This window comes from Vicugna pacos, chromosome 24 (genome assembly GCF_048564905.1).
Source record: "Vicugna pacos chromosome 24, VicPac4, whole genome shotgun sequence".
Taxonomy (NCBI): Eukaryota; Metazoa; Chordata; class Mammalia; order Artiodactyla; family Camelidae; genus Vicugna; species Vicugna pacos.
The window spans coordinates 2,690,390-2,712,723 of NC_133010.1; the positions used below are offsets into that span (position 1 = coordinate 2,690,390).

General features: G+C 32.9%; 1 long non-coding RNA gene across 2 annotated transcripts in view; it reads left to right on the forward strand.

The window, feature by feature from the left end:
- Positions 1–22,334, forward strand: part of LOC140688851 (uncharacterized) — an 82,234-nt gene that overhangs the window by 22,806 nt on the left and 37,094 nt on the right. Inside the window, exons 4-5 of one of the 2 annotated variants that reach the window (XR_012063693.1) lie at positions 3,494–3,707; positions 5,757–5,840. This is a non-coding gene — a long non-coding RNA (uncharacterized lncRNA). Of the gene's footprint in view, positions 1–3,493; positions 3,708–5,756; positions 5,841–22,334 lie in introns of those variants that run through there. The other variant, XR_012063692.1, reaches the window with a different exon arrangement.

Below are 22,334 nucleotides of genomic sequence, written 5' to 3' on the forward strand. Positions count from 1 at the left end.
CCTGGTACAGAAAATGAGAAAGTCTTATAAATGGAGATTTCCCTTACAATGTAAATATCTCTTACAAAAGGGAAATTCTACTCAGTTTTCAGAGCTCCTATGTCTGCTGTTTCTTAAAAATAACCAGTTCAAAATATTCATTATGCCAAAAGTGCCGTTTTTTGGAGTGGTATATTTTGCTCCCCTTTGGAAAGGATGAGCAGGTGAAGCACAGGGAAGTTTTAAGATGTGAAACTATTCTGTGTGAAGCTGTAACTGTAGATACATGGCAGTTTGCCAAAACTCATAGAACTATAAACACAAAGAGTGAAACTTTAATGTAAATTATGTATAATATTTAATAATGTATTTTAATGTAATGTAAATTATGGATTATACTTAATAATAATGTATCAATATTGATTCTTTATTTCTAACAACTATATAACACTAATGCAAGATGTTAATAATAGGGGAAACTGGATGTGGGGGTTGGATATGTGGAATTTTGTGCAATTGACCGTCTGGTCAATTATGTAGGTCTGAAAATGTACTAAAATATAAAATTTATTAATTATAAAATAATAGAAATACAAGAGGATTTGCTAAATAATTTATTTGAATGAAACCACTTCTGTCTTAAGAGAGAGTTGTAATTTACCTTGAGAATTCATGACATTTGCTTTTGAAAATACTTTGATAATGGTTTTTGACTATAAAATATAAGGCTCGTAGGGCACAGCTTTCAAGGGAGCAGTGTAACAAATAGATGGCTAAAATGTTCTGTTACAAAAAGAACAGAATTTGGAATATAACAGAAAATAAAATGGGTGATTCTGAGAGATAAGCACCCAAGTGAATCTCTAAAATGACAGGTGAGGACTAAGAGGGCCTGCAGGGAAGGATTGGGGCGAGAGACTTACAATGTCCCAGTAGATAAAAGAATCATAAAAGCAGAGATGGTTAAATGATTTGCTACCTGATGTGTAAAGAAACATATTCCATTCCCTCAATTTTTCAGCCAAATCCAAAAACAAAAATACAGCCAACACCTGAGCTATACCAGAAATTATTTATCTTTATTAGTCTGTAGTTTATTTTATTCTGTTATAACAAATCAGTGCTAATCCATTCAAGACACCAACACTGAAGAGAATCTGTTTTGCTCTGTGATTGCTGTATGGATATTGAAATATATGTTATGACAAAGTTTTCAGTATTGTAAGTTTAATGTTTTGTAAGTAACAGCTTTTTTCTTACATATGGTGACTTACATTTGTAAAAGCTACACACAGCTAAGTTTTGAGACAATATACAAGTTATTGTAGTCCACCATACTAACAATATTTCTGTTTCTTATTTTGGAGGAAAATCTAAATCTACTTTTATTAAATGACAAGTGCAAAACTCTGAGAATGTAATGAAATATTGTTGTTATTCCAGAGTTAACTGACGTGAGGATAAATATAGGTGGTTTGTTTTCAGGCAAACTAGTGTTTTGCTTCACATGCCAGGTTCAAGAGTTACACATGGTTAAATGAAACCAGTGAGCACCATGTGGGAAATTAACATTAAGAACATTATTTATTCACCCAAAACCTCAAGGTCATTTTTCTCCCCCCCAAACTGAATTTTTTCATTCTCATCTGTCATTTATACTCTATTTTCTTCTTATTTTAGACCCTCCCCCTTTTTAAAAAAATGGAACCAAATAAGAAATGAAACTGCAGGCTTTTGGAGTTTAAAAATAACAGCTGTTTCATTTATTTTTGTGTGGAGTGTTCATTTCAGAGTAAAACATCCTAAAATATTTTCAGGTTCTGTAATTAGGTGACAGCTGGCTTGTGAAGTATCCAATGCCAATTAGCAGAAAAACTTTCATAAGAGAACAATTGTAATTAATCTTATAATTTTCATAAGGAAAAAGTGAGTAACTTTTCTGTTCACTTCAACTACAAGTTGATATTTTTAGGATACAAGGAAACTTCTTTCTCTGATTATGCTTGAATTTTTTAATGCCCATCATGTATGTATATACACGTGTCTGTATTAAAAACTCAAGCTTAATCTGGGAAAGAAGCTTCCTTGTACCCTCTCTGTGTGTGCATTCATGTGTATGTGTTTATAAACCCCTTTTAGTTTAGAAATATACGCTCTGTGGCTAAGAGGTTCATTACCATGATGCGGTCTCTGTAGTATCTATCACGTAGATATGTAAAATGTAAATGATTTGCTCACTCTTTTCTCAAGATATTTAAAATTGTGAGGGTACATAAGTGACCATGGGGAAGAGAAACAAAGGTTAGTGTGTCTCTATCATAGGAATAGGGAGAGCAGTGATACAAAATGTGACTGGGGAGATTGTCAGAACTTTCCAGGTTGTCTAAAGGTTAGGGATTTTTTGTTTTCTGAATATAACTGAAAAACCTACTAAAAGATTTTTGAAATTTCTAATGCTTGGACTTTGAAGGAGTTGTGAATTTTCTATGTATTGATACTTTGATAGGAAACTGGGCATGAGGCCACAGTGCTCAGATGGGATGACTCAGAGAACATTATCTGGGGTCCTAGGAGTAATTACTGATGCCCAAGGAGTGGTATAAGAAGTAATGGTACTCCACAACTGAATTAGGCACAGGTTTTTATTTTTAACTCATCAGTAGAATTGTTAGAGATATCTATATATCAATCATTTCAATTTTAAAGTAATTACTCTATGTCTCAGAGTTCTAATTGCTACGAAGCGGTCTCTTTGCACTCTTCCCTTTGTCTATTTTTAGTTTATATAATTTCCTCATTTTCCCCCTGAATAGTAGAAATTTACAACTGAGGGACTTTATACTAAAATTAGGATAGAAAAACAGAGCTTGTAAAACAGAAGGAATATCGACTCAGATGTCATAGAACTTATAACAGTGGGTCCATAACAAGTGTTTCAACATTGGTAAATTAGATAACTTGATTTGAGGGGAAGAAATAAGCAATTGCAGGTTTGTTGGCAGGTATTAGTCTCTAAAGAGTACCATCTACCATGCAAATTCTTATAGATCATATTTAAGATATAGGTATAGGAATATTCTTATAGAATGTTCAAGCTGTAGATGGTTTATATTTATTACTTTACATTTCTTAAGGTCAAGAGAGTACATTTTCTTTTAAGTTTGGAATATTGGGTTTAACTGTTTAAAACCAGTGGGTTTAAAAACACAGGTAATATATGATATGCTTCCAGTTATCTTCTTAAAATCGATTAAGTGCTGATTGACCGAAGGAGTGGGTCAGAGGCAGGAAAGGATCTAGTAATGATGTGGTAGGCAGCCTCTGAAATGGCCCCTGATGATTTCCACTTCCTGATATTTACCGCTTTGTGTGAATCTCTTCTTCTGGACTGTGGACTAGACCTGATTATTGATACAACAAATACAGCACAACAAAAATATGTCACATTAGAGATTGGGTTATACAATCTGTGTCTTTTTTCTTACCCTCTCTCATGATCTTTCTTGCTTTGAAGGGAAGCCGTGCTATGGGCTGCTCTCCTGGGAGGCCCATGAGGCAAGGAACAGATGACTCTTGCCAAGAGCCAGCAAGAACCTGAGGCCTTCAAAAATACTCTTAGAAGTGGATCTTCCCCCAAGTCAAATCTTGACATGACCACAGCCCTTAATTGCAGCCCAGAGACAGAGGACTCAGTTCAGCTACTCCTGAATTTCCAACCCACAGACACGGTAAGATATTTTGCTGCTTTAAGTTGCTACATTTTGTTTATACAGCAACATATAACTGTTACAATAGGGAAAAGCCCAGTTGATTTGAAAATATAGTTTGAATGATTATCTAAGAATAAGTATCATTAAAGAATGATATCACCTGCACTAGTTTTTTAAAAAGGGTAGCTGTATCTGTATTAAGAGACATGGTTGTTTCCTTGGCTTCCTCTTTGTATCATTCAGAATAGAAATGTGGAGATACAGGTATAGATGTGTATTTTTTCACTCGATTATGCCACTTGCACTGCAGGTTAGTGCAGAGTGGGTATTGGACACATGTTCATCATAGGAAGAAACCCAGATTATTACTGAAGCACCCATCAGTCTCAAACATTGCTGATCAGCATGCCAGAAAGAAAATACCATTCTGGAGAGTCTTCTACTAGGAATTAAATGTTGGCCCAGAAGTGGCATGTATCTGATAACATACTGATCAGAAGTAGCACTGGTAACTGTACTCAGCCAGAAAGGAGACAGGATTTATAATCTTACCATACACCAGGGATGGATTACAACTGGAATTACTTAGCACCAGTGTAATTGGCTACTACACTGTTAAAAGCTTCTTGATACTCTCCCACTGTAAGACTGATTGATTGATTGATTTTAAAGATACATCAGAAAAAATCTTCTAGGCCTATCTTGGAGTATTATAAAAATTCATTGAAATTAATTGAAAAGCTAAGCATGGCACATTGAGTTGAAATATTTTTCACAGAATTTCTGGTGGTATTTCATACCAGAGTTGAGTAATTGATCTTTAAGGAATATAGCCTACTATACCTTCCAGCACATACCTCCGTTTGTTGTTGTTGTTGGTTGGTTGGTTTTTATTTGTTTGTTTTCTTGTTGTTGTTCTCTTCTTTCTCTTAAGTAACTCCCAAGGTTGTGTGTGTTGGGCTTTGGACATGGGGAACACAGTGGGTATCTGCAAGCTAAGCCATCTTTTTTTGCTCTTTATTCCATTTTATCTGTGCGGGTTTCCCCAGTACTCATTTCTTGTTTGTTTTTGTTGTATTTATTGATGATTCTCTGAAATTACCATACTGTATTAATCTGGATATGTAACAAGGCACCTATCTATTTTGTTCTTAATTAATTCAACAATGTGTGGTGCCTTTCTATTTTAGCAGCATTTTTCTAGTGACAGAATATAAAAATAAAAAACTTTCAACATTTCCTGCCATCACAGTACACATCTTTATGAAGGAGATAGACAGTAAACTAACGAAAAGTAAAATATACAGTATGTTAGCTGGTTAAGAGTCCTGTGAAGAAAAAAAATAAACAATGAAGAGTGGAGCCAGTTTTAAAGGCTTTGCTAATATACTGATATTTAATCAGAAAAGTACAAAAGATGAGGCAATGAATGAGTCATGGATATAAGAAGAAAGAGCATTCAAGGATGAGAGGACAGCAAATGCAGAGACCCTGTGGTAACAGCATCCTTATTATATTGATATTGTAAAGAAGTTTGGATAGGGAAGAGTATGCCAGGAAGAGAATGGTAGTAATTAATCTATGACAGATAGTGTCCTGCTTATGTAGGGCATTATATCTCACTGTATTTATCTTTATTTTACCATTACACAAAAACTCCTTAGAGGATATTGGGCAGTTTGATAGACATGTTTTAAAAATATCAATGTGACTGTGAGGCAACAAGTATATATCAGACAGCACAGGGTAATATAGCCATTATTTTGTAATAACTTTAAAGGAAATATAATTTATAAACATATTGAATAACTATGCTGTGTGCCTGCAACTGACACATATTGCAAATCAACTATATTTCAATTGAAATAAATATCAATATGATGGTAATATTGAGAATAGGTAGTGGGGATATGATGGTAGCTTGAACACATGGATGGAAGCAATAGAAGTAGCATGATGTTATGTTACAGATTTATTTCAAAAGCAGACTTATTTTGAAAGGTTGGCTGTAGAGTGTGAGAAATAGGAAGAGTCAAGAGACTTCAACATTGTTTGTTTGCCCCACAGCAAAGAACTTAAACTGCAGAGGAAGAGACTGGAAGAGTAAGTTTGGATAAAAAGAATGAGAATTTAGATTTTTGTATGTTAGCTACAAGAGGCCAATTAAATACACAAGTGGAGAACTGAAAGCATAGATATATTTATATAAAACAAAGTGAAGAGTTACAGCTGGAGACCTTCTCTGGGGAAGTTGTCTGTGTATAAATTATTTTTAAAGCCATTAAGACTGTATATCATTACTGAAGAGTGAATTGGGTGAAGTCAAGGAGACAAGAGGTCTAAAACTTAAAACCCCAGGGAATTCCAACATTTGAAGATCAAGAGATATGAAGGAACTAGCAGAATGCACTGAGGAGCATGATTAATCAAATACAAATAAAATCAGAGTGGAATCTCCCCTAGACAGATTTTTAAAAAATCAGGTAGTCAATTGTGTTAGTTGCTGCTGACCAGGTAAGATGAAGACTGAGAATAGACAACTATATTTTACAATGTTGAGACCATTGGTAACTTAGACAAGAATGGTTAAGTTGTGAATTAAGAGTCTGCTTCAAATGGCTGATGCAGGAGTGGGAAGAGAGGAGTTGGAAGGGGAGCAGAAAAAGTGATGTAGTAGCTAAATGAATATTGGATCCAGAGAAAAGAATTGAGGTGAAAAAAATTACGCATACTTAGAGGGGCTGGAGAGATTCGTCAGTAAATGGAAAAAGCTAGTGTTTATTGCAAAAGTGAACATACTCTGTGAAGCAGTAACAGGAGAGAAGGGAGAAAATATTGTCGAAGTTGCAATGGAGAACAAGGGCGGTACTGTGAACACAGAGTTGCAAGATTCACACCTGAAAGTGGAAAAATGTGTGAAATTTGAACACAGATAAGAAGGTGTGAAACATTCCTGTGAATTTGTAGGCTGGGAAAATATAGAATGGGGACTGGGCAGCACTTAGAACAAGTTGAAGTGTTTATCAGTTTTCAGTGAGGGTAGTTGGCATGTTGTGGCATACATTTTTGTTTAGTGTAGGGTTTTGGTTTTATTACCTCAGTTCAGGTACTTATCCAAAGCAATAAACGTACAGGTGAAGAATAGGAAGAGGGTGGAGATTAAGTGGTTCTGAGGTTTTGCCAGGTAGATGTGTTGGAAGTAGACAGTGACATAGGAGGTGAGGATACAGTGAGGGGAATAATGTAACAATGGACTGTGGGATTTTCACTTGGATGGGAGGGAATTGAGGATATGGATCAGTTAAGCAATAATGAAAGATTGATATAGTAAATGTACTCTTAGTCCCAGAGGGTCAAATGATTTTGCAGACAGGATACTAGCAGGAGTAAGCGGTGAAGTTAAGTAGTGCTGGTTGAAGAGTGGGATGCTTGCAGTGAAGATGTAATTATGGGTATAGACATCTCTACTGTAGTCTTCTAGTAAATGGTTGAAGCAGAATAGAGGGCAAGATCTATGGAGCAGGCAAGGTCAAGGTATTGAAATGGCATTTCCAAATGTGACAGCCAAAACAAAGAGGAGCTATATAATTTCTGTCTCTAATTTTTTTTTAACATTTTTTATTGGTTTATAATTATTTTACAATGTTGTGTCAAAATTCCAGTGTAGAGCACAATTTTTCAGTTATACATGTACATATATATATTCCTTGTCACATTTTTTTCTCTGTGAGCTACCATAAGATCTTGTGTGTATTTCCCTGTGCTATACAGTATAATCTTGTTTATCTATACAATTTTGAAATCCCGTCTATCCCTTCCCACCCTCTGCCCCCTTGGCAACCACAAGTTTGTATTCTATGTCTATGAGTCTGTTTCTCTTTTGTATTTATGCTTTGGTTTTTTGTTTTTTTCAGCTTCCACATATGAGCGATCTCATATGGTATTTTTCTTTCTCTTTCTGGCTTACTTCACTTAGGATGACATTCTCCAGGGGCATCCATGTTGCTGCAAATGGTGTTATGTTGTCAGTTTTTATGGCTGAGTAGTATTCCATTGTATAAATATACCACCTCTTCTTTATCCAGTCATCCGTTGATGGACATTTAGGTTGTTTTCACATCTTGACTATTGTAAATGTGCTGCTATGAATATTGGGGTGCAGGTGTCATCCTGAAGTAGGGTTCCTTCTGGATATGTGCCCAGGAGTGGGATTCCTGGGCCATATGGTAAGTCTATTCCTAGTCTTTTGACGAATCTCCATACTGTTTTCCACAGTGGCTGCATCAAACTGCATTCCCACCAGCAGTGTAGGAAGGTTCCTCTTTCTCCACAGCCTCTCCAGCATTTGTCATTTGTGGATTTTTGAATGATGGCCATTCTGACTGGTGTGAGGTGATAACCTCATTGTAGTTTTGATTTGCATTTCTCTGATAATTAGTGATATTGAGCATTTTTTCATGTGCTTTTTGATCATTTGTATGTCTTCCTTGGAGAATTGCTTGTTTACGTCTTCTGCCCATTTTTGGATTGGGTTGTTTGTTTTTTTCTTATTTAGTCGTATGAGCTGCTTATATATTCTGGAGATCAAGCCTTTGTTGGTTTCATTTGCAAAAATTTTCTCCCATTCCGTAGGTTGTCTTTTTGTTTTTCTTATGGTTTCCAATGCTGTGCAGAAGCTTGTAAGTTATATTAGGTCCCATTTGTTTATTCTTGCTTTTATTTCTATGCAAGAAATAAAATGGATCAAAGACTTAAACATAAGACAAGATACAGTAAACGTCCTAGAAGAAAATATAGACAAAACATTATCTAATATCTCAAAAATGTTCTCCTAGAACAGTCTACTCTGTCCCTAATTTTAAGATTTTGTTTAAAGGTATTGTATGGCATAATGACTGTTTGAGCAGGTTTTAAACTCAATGAATGGCGTGGGTTTGAGAGACATGGATGAGCCACTTAATCTCTCTATATCTAACTTTTCTCATGTATAAAATTGAATTAAACATAATACTAAACTGTAGAGGATGAGGGTGTGAAGTGAAAAAGCTAATACTTTTGCTTAGCTATTCTGAAGCTTTCAGTAAATGTTAATTATTATTTGTAGCATTGTTATGATTTCCCTGAATGAGTTTGGTTCATATAGCAGACATTCTGAAAGGAAAAGATTTCTACACAATGTAACAAAGCCTACTGGTACTACTTTAAGTTGTGAAATTCAGAGCCTTTCTAATGACCTTCAATATGCACGGAAACATAAAAACTTCAGAAAGATTTCAATATTATTCTCTTTGGCAAAATTTGAACAAATTAATACTCTAGATTTGTTGCTTTCTCCCATATGCCATAGGCAATCATGGAACAAACTAAACAGCAAAAATGGGGAAAGTGGTTTAGGAGTAAAGAATTTTAACTATAAAATAAGAAAAAAAAAAAAGAGTCTGCAATGGGGATGGGACAGAAAATAAACTTAGTGTCCAGTTTGTAAGGATTTCTTCCATGATTTAGTGGTAAGAAATGACTAGCTGGAAGCACAGCAAGGTGAGTTCTGCATATTTTCTATCGTACTTTGCATAATAATATATAAAAATTCTACAGTTGCTAAGTGTGTTATGCATTCTCTAGCATGGCCTTAATTTTTCAAAACATAAATTGTCTTTAGAAAGATCAAAGTCTCTTCAGTTACGCTGAATAATTAGCACTAGTTTAAAGTGTTTTTGCATCCTAAATTGTGTATTATCTAATAAGGGCTTCCAATTCCAGAAATCCATTGAAACAGTCTCATTTGGTTAAATAAGTATTTATATTTTTATACAGTAAATTTGAATATATGTTACTTTGATATATAAATTATCAACATGTAAGAAATTTCTGTCTATAATATTTGCCTAGGGATCCTGAACTTAAGCTCAAGATTGACACCAAAGCCACATGAGTTTTATTATTGCTCTTTTTATTAATTGGAAAGTCTCAGTTGCTCCTAAAAATATATTTCATCTTCCCAAAGTGGGAAAATTGTAATAATGAGAGTTTCTCCCATAGAGAATCCCATACCTCTAGCATATTTTATAATAAACCTTGAGACCATAAAAAGGAAGGATCTGATTAATTTTAATTATGATGAGCAGCAAAAAGATATGGATGATTCCTAAGGCAATGAGTGTTCTAATCAAACTAAAATAATCATATTAAGTCTAATACCTAGGAAACCAGAAAGCATTCAACACAGTTTGAGGAGTACCAAGGTAACTTTTGACAGTACCTCCACATATGGTTTAATAAAAGATACAAGTAAATCAAGTTATAAAACTCTTCTAATGGAAAAGCATAATCTGAATTAAGATACTTAAATTTATTGGCAAAAGTGAATATTAAAAATGTTCATTTCTTTAAGCACCAAAAGAAAGTGAAATGCATGAACATCTCAGCAAGTGTTGTATCTTTTAACACCCAGGGTAGCTGGTGTTATAAATCAATATGTGTATTAGTCATTTGAAAACATCTTTAGTTCCTGTGAACAGATAGATATTGTTCTCACTCCTGGAAGACTAAAACTAGTCTCTTTACCTATGTAGTATTTTTACTTACTAAGAATAAAATCCTAAGTGTAACTCAACACAGGCTTGGCTAGAATGAACAGATGAAAGATATTTTCATCACAATATCATCAATATCATAATAATCAGTAATCAAAGAATCACCTACTCTTCTCCCATATTATAATTTTTTCCTTTTTGTTTCAGTTTTATTGAACTATAATTGGCATACAGTTCTATATAAGTTTCAGGTATACAGCATAATGATTTGATTATGTACAGCATGAAATGATTACCATAGTAGGTTTAGTGAACATCCAACATCTCATATAGACACAAAATTAAATATAAGAAATAAATTCCTTCTGATGAGAATTCTTAAGATTTACTCTCCTAAAAACTTCATGTATAACATAAAGCACCGTTAATTATATTTATCGACTTATACATGATATCCCTAGAACTTCCTTATCTTAGAGCTGGATGTTTGTGTCTTTCTCCTATCTTCATCTGTTGCCCTTCTCTCCACCCTTGCCTCTGGGAACCACAAATCTGATCTCTTTTTCTATGACTTTGTCTTTGAAATTAAATGACTTACAACACTATGTTAGTTCCCAATGCGCAACATAGTTTTTGCTGTGTCTACGTATGTCAGAATGATCATTACAATAAGTCTAATTAACATTTGTCACAATAGAGAGATGTTGCATAATTAATGACTGTATTCCCTACACTGTACATTTCATACCCATGATTCATTTAATTTGTAACTGGAAGTTTGTACTTCTTATTCTCACTTACCTATTTCTTTTCTCCCCACAACTCCCTCCCCTCTGGCAACCGTCTGTTTGTTTTCTGCTTCTGTTTTCCTATATTTGTTCATTTGTTTTGTTTTTTAGATTCCGCATATAAGTAGAATATAATCATATGGTATTTGTCTTTCTCTGACTTACTTGACTTAAGATAATACACTCTAGGTTCGTCCATGTTATGGCAGTGGCTTCCTGTACTTGGATATCTGTTTCCTTCCCCAGGTTAGGGAATTTAACAGCTATTATCTCTTCAAATAGTTCTCTGTTCCGTCTTTCTCTCTACTCCTTTTGGGACCCATATAATATGGATGTTACTACATTTGATGTTGTCCAAGAGGTATCAAGCTATCCTCATTTTTTAAAATACTTTTCTTTTCTTTTTTCTGTTCAGCTTGGGTAATTTCCACTCTGTGTTCCAAATCACTGATCTGTTCCTCTGAATCTTTTATTTCAGTTACTGTATTCTTCAGCTCTGCTTGGTTCTTCTTTATGTTTTCTGTTGTTGTTGACATTCTCACTGGGCTCATCCATTCATCCCTCGAGTTTGCTGAGCCTCTTGGTGATCATTGCCTTGAACTCTTCATGAGGTGTATTGCCTATCTCCACTTCATCTAGTTGTTTTTCTGAGATTTGTCTTTTTAATTTTTATTATTTAGAACATACTCCCTTATCTCTTCATTTTGCCCAATTTTCTGTGATTATTTCTGTGTGTTAAGTAGGCCGGTCACATTTCCCAGTATCAGAGAAGTGACCTTATGTAGGAGATGTCCAGTGGGGCCCAGTAGCACACTCCCCTCTGGTCATCAGAGCCGTATGTCTAGGAGTGCCGCCTGTATAGGCTGAATGTACTTTTCTGTTGGGACCAGGCTGACCACTTTGAGCTGGTAGGTGGGGCTGGCTCCAGGTCCCATTGGCTGTAAGGCTGTGCCTTATGTGGTGGCTGTGGGAGGATGTGAGTTGAGGGTTTTCCTGCTCTGCTGTCTTGGCCACCTTCCTGCAAAAGCCAAGTGTTTTGTTTTGTTTTGTTTTGTTTTTTTACTATATAAATAATCACTGTGAAAAATTTTGAAACAGAAATAACTCACAGAAGTAAACCAAGTAATATGATTAGAAATCAGACAAAAAATACAGTATTTTCCATTTTTTCTTTTCATATGAACACCACTTAAGGCAGAAAATAATAGCCTTCAGTAACAGTCAACACTGGCTAAAATTCAGTAAGATAAAGAGCCAAACAATGGTAGTGAAAGTGTAAATTGTTTAAATTTTCTTTTCAACCATTTTTGAAAATTTTTAATTTTTTCCCATTGATGAGGTAATAATAACTTTTCATATTCCACTTCTCAAAATCTAGTTTGAGGAAATAATCATAGATGAGTATTTTGAAAATGGTCATGATCCATTCTTTTTGTTGGGAAAATAGAAGCACTTTAAATATCCATATTTTTATGTAACAACACTGTCAAATAATTTATTATACATCCATTTAATGATGTACTTTTTCTATCATTGAAAACCATTTATGATCATTCTCTTTTACCTTTTCCCTAGCTAGCTGCATGTTTAATTTTTTCAGTTTCTTCTTGTCTCCATTAAATGTCATGTTAATAGAAAGACATTTCTTGACCACTGTTGGTATTAAAAAAAGTAACCCTTTCCACAGTTATCTTTCTCCACTGACCTTCTCCCACTTTATTCCCTTCATAAAGAGAATGGAACTTAACATTGCATCTCAAGTTATTTTACTTTCTCTTGTTTATTTCCTATCTTCTCTAATAAAATGTGCACTGCTTGAAAGTATACACTTGGTTTTATTCAAAACTGTCACTCCGTGCCAGTAATTATGACTAATACCTGGTAGTTCAATAAATATGTATTTTGTGTGTGTATGGATGTAATAGAGTTCCTTATTAATGGACATCCTTCAGCTTACTTTGTGCTTAAAAAAAATCTGGTGAACCTCTAAATATGTTTTAAAATATGAGAAATACACAATTTGGAAGGTTATTTTAAGTGGTGAATAATCAAGAGAAATGACACAATTACATGTCATTCTTTGCACTCATGTTCATATTTTCAAAGAAGCAAACAAAAAATTGCAATTTACAATTTAATATTCATTTCCCTAATTCACTATATACATAATTTAGTTTTAAATTATAGCTACAAATTTACTTTAAAATCCCAAATATGTTTTTATCAACTAAAATTGAGGAAAATATGCTAAATGGCCTTATTGCAGTCTAGACTATGAACATGGTGTCATATACTATGTCTAGGGAATACTGAAAAACATAATATGACATTACTTTTTTAACTCCTGGGAAAAGTATGAATGATCCAGTCTTTTTAATAGTCATGTTTCTCATTTACATTCAGGAAGTTGACTTTCTGGGTAATTCATTCATCTTATTTAAGTTTGGCTAATGTGAGTGATTCTTTCTGAATCTAGCCATCTTCAAGTATACTGAAAGAATCTTATCCTTTTTCAGATAAGGTACAACTGAGAAACTATTCTCAACAAGGGATAACTTCCAGTAACTAAATTTATATTTACATATACATAGTGATAAGAATTATAAAGGATTCTGAGCTGTACGTAACAATAATAACCTATAGCCCATATATTTCAAGTAATATGCAGCTCAAATATTTGTGTAAGATTTACATTTTAAATTAAGAATTTGTGTTTTGTAAGCATTGCTTCAATAGTGCTTTTGCATTAAACTTGAGAAGGAAGTTATGGCTAATCAGTATATATACTGCTTTTTTCTCTGTGTGTATGCATATTTGTTTCTTTTAAGTATATTTACTTAATATATATAATTTTATTAGAAAAATATTTGGAAAAAATGTTCCCCTAAACTATAGCTTTTCACCCTATCAGCCCAAGAAATAGATGGATTTAATCACCCTTGAATACATAATTGTATCCCCTAAACAGAGCCACCTGAAACTGAGGTATATAACTGAGAATGAGTTGGCTAAGGCTGTGGGGATCCTGTTCCTCTGTTTAATTCCTCTGAGGTCAGCAGACGTCATACTTACCCTTTTTATGAAATGTGATTTCTTAGAACAGTCCTGCAAATGATATGGGGTTGAGTTAATATTGTATAGTATAACTGATTTGCTTATAAATTTTCCTGTTGTATCCAAGGTGTATACCAACTATGTGAGTTGTACAAACCTTGCTGTGGTCAGTATGGCAGAATTATTTCATTATGTGGTTAATAATGATAGAGAAAATCTGTAGGCCTCATAAAAACTAGAAATATTTTGATAGAAGTCATTCTCTTTTATTCTTCAGATTAATGAGGTTTTTATTCATCTCTGTAAAAAGATCTATATACAAAAACGCCTTTGAAAAAAAAACCCAGAAAATTAAGTCATCAGTAATTACCTTAACTGCTTAAAGAAGACAGGCAGAATCAGGTTAGTTCTTCCATCAGTCTAAAAGATCTATCGCTAGGCTTAGAGTAAATTGTACTGTAAGCAGTAAGGGAACATCAGATTTATCTGGATAATTTATTGCTTGATCTCTCATACATTTTGTCATTTCTGTGAATATTTATAAATCCCTGTTTATTTAACACTGAGATAAACTCTAAGGGGAAAACAGCATGTGTTTCAAATGGTACAGCGAATGTTTGTGGAGTCTGTGAGTCTGGATCCCTGGGTACATATGTAGAGTTCTTGCACTGGATGTGAACTTTGAGTGAGATTGTCATGTAAGCCGTTGAGATGAGTGTGAATTTGTTAGTACAGTATATCCTAGCTTCTCTGAAAAATATGAACATTTCAAGGACAAATTGTATGACATCTACTCTTAAATGTGTATGAAAAGAGAGGTTACTGGTACAAGCAATCTTTCTCATGAGACAGTGAAGATTTTATAATTGACGAAAAGTTTCTGTGATACATTGTAGTGTCTGAACAAGTGTGTGTAGCCTCCTGCGAAGGACTTTCTGTTTTGGTTTCTGGGTCTAAAATACATCCTCATCTTTGGAAATCTACTTATTGAAACTTTTAATAATGCCATCTGTCTTCCTTTTCCATTGAAAAATGATATCTATATTCAATTATACAAGATATTTTTCATTGTTTAACTGTGTCATTACCTATTTCCTATTACTTATGCACTTGAAAATAAAGATAGATCTTATCTTAGGTCTATGGTGATCTCATTATGCTCAAATGAATTTCAGAAAGCTGGTGGTTATCCTTTTTCCTTCACTGATAAACTGATACTTTAAAAAAAATCACATCATATCAAAGAGTAATTCACTTTAACTTTTTGTTAACTCAAAGTTTTCATCCTCTCTTTTTTTTTTAATCTACTAATAACTTTCTTATGTCCTGGTGGTATTTCTTAAATGTTTAGAATTGAGGATTTCTCTCTCTCTACTGTTTCTGTAGAATAAACAACATTATACTGCAGGAATCTAAGATCTTATATCTCTTAAAATCATGCTATCTGAGCCATAATGCCATTTCTATGGACATATGCATTTAATGAATATATAATTATGTCATTTATCTCTCTCCACATGCATATATATATATATATTTGTTATAAAATTACATATATTTGTTTATAGATAGAGGTACATATATATGTGTATATATATATATATATATATATATATATATATAAAGTATCTCTTTCTGTTTTTATTCTCTGCTCTAACATTAAACACAGCACTGAACTCAAAACAAATAATTCATTGAAGTTGGTACATTAGGTTTTTATTTTTGAACTATGCTATAAAGGTATTTTAACTGAAGGCCACTGTTACCTCTCCATAAATCTCAACATTCTCCTGAAGTGAGATTCAGTTGTCTCTTTTGCCACATGGCCTAATGGAGTTTTTATTTAAGACGGCACGTGAAGTATTTCAGAGTTTTCTTTACGCTCCTTGAATCCACCTATGCCTATTCATAATTACAAAGGCATTAGTGATCTTCTTCTAAAAATATAAGCCATATTGTGTCTCTCTTTTGCTCAAAGCATTCCAAGAGCTTCACATCATTCTTGGAGTCAAATCTGAAATCCTTGTAATGGTTTTAGTAGGTAGATCTTATACTATTCAATCCCTGCCAGTTTTTCTACTTTCTAATAACCGTGTTTCCCTGGTACATTCCAGATGAGCTACATGAGAGTACTTAGTCTATGTCAAATATATACCAAACTGATTCACGCTTTACAACCTTACCATTACTGTTTCTTTTACATGAAATTCTGTCCAATTTCCATATCTCCTAACTGGCTCGTTTCTTCACATTATTCATGTCTTTATTCATGTAAGAAATATACATGTTTGTCTCAGAGGTCTTCTTTACCACATGTCTTAGTCTGCCCTGGCTGCTATAACAAGATGCCACAAGGCTGGATGGCTTAAACAACGGAAATTTAGTTTCTCACAGTTGTACAGTCTGAGAAGTCCAAGTTAAAGGTGTTGGCAAATTCAGTTTCTGGTGAGGAATTTCTTCATGACTTGTAGATTATTGCCTTCATGCTGTGTCCTCACACAACCTTTCCTCAGTGCCTGAATGTAGAGAGAACAAATTCTCTGGCAAGTCTCTTCTTGTAAGGAAACTAATCCTTTTGAATCAAGGCCCCGCCCTTCTGACTTCATTTAACCTTGATTACTTCATTTGAGGCCAAATACAACTACACTAGAGGTTAGGATTTCAGCATATGGATTTGAGGAAACACAAATATTCAGTCCATAACATCACTGAAGTAGTATACTTTGTCATCTGCTGTTCCATTCCCTAATTCTGCTGTGATTCTTCTGAATTCAAAACTATTTAAAATGGTACTTACACATTTGTTTTCTTGTTTATGAAATCTCAATGAAGCCAGGTATTTTGTCCTTTTTAAAAATTCGTATTCCTAGGATCTAATACTTGACAAGAATTTATTAGAATAATTAAATATTTTAAAGACAATTTAATTCATTACTGAATAATGATGAAAAGAGTCAATAACATTTGGGAAACAAAGTTAGACACCAGAATATGATGAGCACTTAAGCCTTGTGACTTGTTAAGTGTTATGTTGACTTCCCAAATGAAATGGAGGATTGGGGATGTAGTCATATAATTAATATTTAACAGAAATTTCCTAAAACAATAGTTCATTTTTAAAGCATCATGGAAATTTTACTCATTCTTTACATACACATGAAATCACATGATGAGCCATGGAAGCTCACCTCACTCCTATTATAATTTGTGTTGCTCAAATTTCTATTAAGAAACTCTTCTAACTTTTTAAGCTGTGTTTCTACATAGTTCTCTTCCAAGGTGTCAACAATATACCCCCTTTGATGATTATAGGATGCAAAGCACATTCTTATATAATTATAGAAGGTATTTAAAATGCAAATACCCTTAGGAGAGACGTAACAGTGAAATTACTTAAGAGAGAAACGGTTTGTAAAGCAACTTTTTTAGAGTTTTACAGACAAAAATATTAGAATTTTCAAAGAATGCATTTTTTGAAACTAATGAAAAACTAGTGTATAATTTTTTCATTGTACCATTTGCATTAATCAGAATGCATTTTTATTTAGACATTTTTTATTTTTTGTTTTGTCTTAGCACTGGTGTTCTCATTACTATGTATTGCCTATATGTTTAAAAAATAAAGATGTCTTCTCTTCACTTTCCCCCTCACATAGTATAAAACAAATTAATTAGTGCAAAATATTCATATTTGAACATATATTTTTCTTCCGTGACTCTACAGTGCACTCACTAGGGGGAAAGATTGGTTGGGAAAAGTCTTTAGGATGAAATTATTACTTCTGATATGATAATGGATCCCTTGAATCTTGTGACAGTTTCATCACTTGGTCCACTGATTTCAGGGAACGTTTCTAGTACTTAAACAAAGCTATATTTTCAGTGGATGTTGGAAAGGATGTCAAGGAAAGCCACTCCTCTAAGCATCACGTCTAACCTTCAATATCTCATTATTGACCAGATGCTGGCTCATTCATTCAACTTACTTAATTGAACAATTCAATTCTAGGCATAAAGTAGACAAATTAATTTAGTGATTGTCAATAAGCTGACATTCCCTGTGAAAATTTAGAAACTTTCCATATGTTTTGCAATAGTATTCAGTTGACCCATTTTAAAAACCCATTATTTGAATAAGCCTTACTTTAGTTAGCTTTAAATTCTGCTTCCAAACACTATTTGTATTTTATGTTAGTTTACATTTTCTTTTCCTTATTCATGAAGAATTTTACTCTTGTGTTAGTATCTTGACTTGGTTCATCTTACAAACTTTATTTTGGCTTTATTGCTTACTAGTGTGGATTCAACTTCACCATATAAATCAACATTTCTAGAAAAGTATGCAGTTTAATCTTGATATAAAAATTTTAGATGGCAGATAGGACATTGCAATCTAGTCCTTGCTGAAAACAGCGCAGGGTTATGTTCTCAGTGCTACTGTCACCACCATTTCCAAAGTTCCTTCCGTTTTTCTTCACAGATTCTTGGTTTTATTCACAAAGAATTAAGAACTTATAAAAATATTTTTCTTATTGAAAAGAAAATAACTCTTTAGAAAAGTGCTTAAAGTTAAAGGAAAATAATCATAGTTTCCTTAGATATCAGTTTTAATTTGTTTTTATCTCAAGATCATAAGTGATATGATGAATTTTGCCTATATATTCAGTGATTTCCTAAGAATATCACATATAAACAAAATAATCTCTGTAAAGTGTATACATACATATTTAGGAGAGTTCTTTGAGCTTTTTGTCGGACAATTAATGATAAATTAAGTTTGAAGTTATAAAATAAAAAAGTTTATATGTTTAATATATTAGTAAAAGTGAAGTCTAACAAAGAGCTAAAGTCAAGAATGGCATAGTTTTAAGTTTGGCTAAGTGAATTATAAGTTGTTTATACCTCTTTTTATGTAGGAGAGTATATACTATGTAATTAATTTTATGTAAGTTTCTAGTCAGTTGCAAAGAAGTCTGTAGTCACAGAAAGCAGGTGAGTGGTTGCTTGCAGAATTAGAGTGGGTAGATGAAGAAAGGTGGAGGGACAGATGTGCACAGGGGCATGAGGAAATCTGGGAAGGTGAGCTACATATCCGTGATCTTGATTTTGGTAATGGTTTTGCAGTTGTACACACGTGTCAAATCATATCAAATTCTACATTTTAGATTGCTACAGATTATTATATATAAATTATATCTCAGTGATACTGGAAGTATACTGACAGAACTGAAAGAATTAAGGAAAAAATACTGGGGAGCTTTAACACTGCTGGATAGTTAATAGAACAAACAGAAGATACATTAGTCAAGGTATAAAAGATTTGAAAAACTATTAAATAATCAGAATAACCTAATGGAAATACAAAGAACATTTCACTAGAGGAAAAAAAAAGGACAGAATACATTCTCAACCACACATATAAAATTTACCAAAAATAACTATATACTGGGACATGGTATCAATGGTGAATACTTTTACATGTTTAAGGCAAATTTCATATTGATTTAAAATAATTATTCCAGAGAATAGAAAGTGAACACTTTCCAACCACTTACATGAAACAACTATAACTTTTTTTAATATTTTATTTATTCATTATTTTATTTTGGTGGGGGTGGGGGAGGTAATTAGGTTTATTTCTAGAGAAGGTACTGGGGATTGAACCCAGGACCTGTGCATGCTAAGCATGCACTCTACCACTTGAGCTATATCCTCCCCCGAAACAACTATAACTTTAATTAAAAGTCTGAGAATGATTTTATCACAAAGGATTATTAAAGTCCATTTTTTCATGAACATAGATGCAAAAATTCGAATCAAAAGATTATCAAAACAAATTAGAGATACAAAGCAATAGGGCTTTGACCGAGATTTACTTTTGAAGTAAACTCCCAAATTTATCCGTTCCCACTCCCTTTCCCCTGGTAACCATGAAATTTGTTTACTATGTCTGCGAGTCTTTCTGTTTTGTAGATGAGTTCATTAGTATTGTCTTTTTTCTTTCTTTCTCTTTTTAGATCCACACATGAGTGATATCATATGGCATTTTTCTTTCTCTTTCTGACTTCAGTTAGAATGACGATCTCCAGGTCCATCCACATTGCCATAAATGGCATTATATTATTCTTTTTATGGCTGAGTCATATTTAATTGTATAAATATGCCACAACTTGCTTTATCCAGTCCTCTGTCATTGAACATTTAGGTTGCTTCCATGTCTTGGCTATTGTAAATAGTGCTGCTAGATCCTATATCTTAGTAGTGCCAGGTACACAAATACATGGTTCCAATTATTTCAAAGAGGTGTTAAGTATGTGTCTCATCACAAAAATTTGGATGTATTATAATATTATACTTAAAAATTATGTGACTTAAAAAGTTATATCCTGTAGTTAGCCTTTTTTCCCTTTTGTTGAAAGATTTATTTTTTTGTGGAAAAATACATAGTAGTAAGGACAATGGTTCATGACATTCCAAAACACAATTTAAAGGCAATTTGCAGTTATCAATCACTTTTGATTACAAACATCACTGATTTGCCAGACTTTCATTAAATATTTAAGAACATATAAATTCCATCTTTTTAAAAAATCGTTAATTATCTTTGGATTGTCTGCAAATCAACTGGAATGCTATTAACTAATTTACAGAACATTGCTTTTGAATGTCTTCACTTAAATGATATAGCATTTATTTCATTGTAATAATAGATAGTGAAGTTCTTTGGATTCTTAATATGATAGTAATTTGAACTGATAAGCTTGAAAACTATTAATGAAAAAGGGTCAAGTACCTGGTAAAGATGCCAGAAATTCGGTCATTTTACTTAGTATATAACCAACACTACTGAGAATAAAAATTAATAAGCAGTTAAATAAAATGAATGAATTTTGATCCTTTTACAAAGGTATCAATACTTTTAATACTTTCAAAAGTAACCATCCATCATTCATGAAAGAAAGGCAATTAATAATTTCCACATAACAGTAGCCTCTTTGTTAATATGGTTTCCCAATATTTGAGTGTATATGGCTTGCCAACTTTGAGTGGCAATTTAGTTATTGGCATAATTCTAGTAAGGTGTTTTGCAGATAGCTCAATTCTTGTCCATCTAATTACACAGATTTGGGAGATGAGTATATCAAAATGTGTACCTGAAATTAAGAGGAGAAAACAAACCACAAATGCTAAGTAATGTCAGTAGTTGAAATTGTCTTGAACGGTTTTATCTCAAATTTGAAATATTCTCAAGAAAAAAAAATTAATGAGGACTATCAGGACTGAACTGAATACTTTTTAAAATTACACTACAGAAACATTTATAATATAGAATGAGATATTTATGTAGTAATGTAAATTACAAAGTTTGTATTTAATATAGTAATACAAACCATAATATTTGCAACATGCGTAGAACTACAAACCAATGAAATTCAAATTAAAAAATTAGTAGATTTAAAATAATTTAAAATTGTACAAATATTTAAGCATCATATAGGTTTAGTAATAAAATATAAATTTTATATTTTACATTTCACTTATAGACGTGCTTCTTTTGTTCTTAGGACATAGATCATACATAATTAAGAAAATTGTTACTTTAATTTAAAAAAATAATTTTAAATTGAGGTACATTTGAGTTTCACACATTTTTACTAACTTGCAATATGATTTCTCAATTTTTCCTTTATATGTCTTTATTAAAATACTGCAAATTTTTATTCAGACACTGCACCATAAAAAATGGTGTCAATTGACAATTGAAAACAAACTTTTGGTCAATAAAATAAAGTTGATTATTCAGTGTTAGGGTGATTATCCAGATGATCCAGATGTGCTCATATTAATTTTTAGATTAACATTAAAATTTAAAAATTAACAATAAATTTAAAGGTTCAAGGATTTTATGGAGGTAAGAAACTACATATATAAGAAACACTGCTCCAGGCAATTCAGATCAATACACTGTACTTGTGTCTAAAATTTCCAGATCAGTATGGATACAGATGATGTTCGGTGCTAATTTTTACATTTCTCTCTTTGAGTCTACACTTTGCAAATTTTAATATAGATTTTTTATTTCCCAAATTTTCCTGGTGGAAAATTAATTAACTTACCAAGTATTTATTGATTGCCTGATATGACCGTGGGTACCATGTAATACTGAAGCATTAGATAATTTAATCATTTAAGCTAAACTCTCAGCCTTAGAAATCTTTTTGTAGTTTTGACATGTAGAAGCCTGCCTCTGACTCATCATTGGTTTTTTT